Here is a 2,510-nt window from a genome sequence, read left to right as displayed (position 1 = left end):
AAGATGAACTAGATAAGCCACATAAACACGAGCAGGTCAGATGCTAGGAATTCTAGAACAAGTAACTCAGCTTCTGACTCTCCAATGCCTGTCTACCATCTATAAGGCATAGGTCAGGAGTGAAATGCTTGGATCAGTACAATACTAACAACACTCAAGAAGCTTGACACCATCCAGGATAAAGCAGCCTACTTGATTGGTGTCTCATCCAACAACTTCAACACTCACTCCCTTCACCTCTGGTGTACAATGGCAACAGTGTGTGCCATCTAAACATTGCACTGCAGAATCTTACCAATGCTCTTTTGATAGCACCTTCCAAATCTGTGATCTCTATTACCTAGAAGGGAAATGGCAACAGATGCATGGGAACATCACTTCCAAATGCCCCACGCATCACTCACCATCCTCATTTTGAACTGTATTCTTTTACTGTCACAGGATCAAAATCCGGGATTTCCCTTCTCAACAGCATTGAAGGTCCCCCTACACCACATGGACTTCAGCTGTCCAAAACATTGCTCAGATAGTCATGGTGATATAAAATACTAACTATGAATAGTTAAAATCTTATTGATTAGCTCGAAAGACTTGGACTTAAGTGAGAAAAAAAAGTTGAAAATGTACTAGTAAACTTTAAAATAGCCACCAAAGTAACCTGATCTGAAAGCGGCCAAACACTCAGAAATATACAAAGGAATGTCTAATGGCTGAGAACGACCACAGCACCTTGGAAAGGCAATTCAAAGGGTAGTTAGCTGGAAATTAAGATTCATTATCTGGAATGTTTAGCTAACAATTAAACTCTCAGAAGTCTCTGATGAAAAGACTACAAATGTTGAGATTGATTATTGACATTAGTTGATATTCATTATAGTTTGTGGCATATAAATGTATCAACAATAAATACCACTAGATAAACTGGAAAAATAACTAACATTTTATACATGGGCCACCAGTAACACTGCATTATTACCATTATTACTTGCTACAGCACCAGTTTTCCTGGTTCTCACTAACTGGTTTACCAGCTTAGAGTTACCCTGGGGTACACTGCCATCTCCTGGTGCCAGTATTACCAAATTTTCCTTAACCTTTTCAAGCTTACATAACACACCAAAGTTCACAAAATGATTTTTTTAGTAGTCTTGTTATCGGCACTCCCAGTGTCAATAGAGTTGTATGTCAGTTCCAGGCTCACCCCTTCCCTGCCCTAATTGAGTCATCCATCTTTGGAAATGGGAGCAGGAATTTCAGATCCAAGCTAAGTGATGCATGTCAATCCTGGGTCAGCATGGAAAAATACTGGAAGAGGGTGTTTGACTAACCCTCATCCATTACAGACTTGTCACTTTCTAGTTGTCTTGGAAAGGCATTGACCAGAGAGAATGAACCAATGGCATAAATGTACGAGTGAAATGGTCTAAGGTACAAGGAGAAAGTGTCAAGTAATAGACTCCAGAGCTGTTGGATCACAGAGAGAGGAGATTTAACCTTAAGGTTGGTCACTATGAGTTCCTATCAAGTCTAAAGCCTGAATTTTAAACCTAACTACTGTCTTGTGCCACCTGATTTGATCAGTAATTTCGTAGATGACACAAAAATTGGTGGTGTAGCAAACAGGGAGGAGGAAAGCCTTAGACTGCAGGGTGATGAAGATGAGCTGGCCAGATGGGCTAAAAAACAGCAAATGGAATTTAATTCCAAAAAGTGTGAGGTAATGTATTTTAGGAGAAAGAACAAGGCAAGAAAGCTCACAATGAATGATAAGACCTAGGAAATATCAAGGATCAAAGTGACCTTGGTATTCATGTCCGTAGATCCTCGAGGCAACAGGGACAGGTGGATAAGCCATGATCATATTGAATGGCAGAGCGGGCTCAAGGGACCAAACAGCCTACTCCTGTTCCAACTTCTTATGGTGTTACAGGTTAGGTGGTTCAGTAGGCATATGGGATACTATCCTTTATTAGTTGAGAGCAGGGATGTTATGAAGGAACTAATGTTTGTCAGGCCACAGGTGGAGTAATATATGCAGTTCTGGTCATTGCACTTTGGGAAATGCCTGATTGCCACAAAAAGCAGAGGAGATTTACCAAAATGTTGGATAGTCTGGAGAAATTCAGCTATGTGGAGAGACTAGATAGGATGGAATTGCTTTCCTTAGAATAGAGGAAGCTGAGGGAAGATCTGATTGAGGTACACAAAATTATGAAGGGTGCACACTGGGTAGATAGGAAGAATATTCTCCTATATGTACAGAAGGCAATAACTAGAGGCATAGATTTAAGGGAAGGGGCAGGAGATTTAGAGAGGATTTTAAGGATGATTTTTTTTTCACCTGCAAGGTAGACGGTGTCTGGAACTCACTGCCTGAAAAGGTGGGAGAGGCAGGAACCATCACAATATTTAAAAATAATTAGATGATCACGTGATGAGCTATGGCAAGTGCTGAACATGAGACTAGAGTAGATTGGTACTTGACGAAAAGCATGAACACAAGGAGATGG

Source organism: Rhincodon typus, chromosome 39 (assembly GCF_021869965.1).
Source record: "Rhincodon typus isolate 14 chromosome 39, sRhiTyp1.1, whole genome shotgun sequence".
NCBI classification, from domain to species: Eukaryota; Metazoa; Chordata; class Chondrichthyes; order Orectolobiformes; family Rhincodontidae; genus Rhincodon; species Rhincodon typus.
This window is presented reverse-complemented; position numbering follows the sequence as displayed.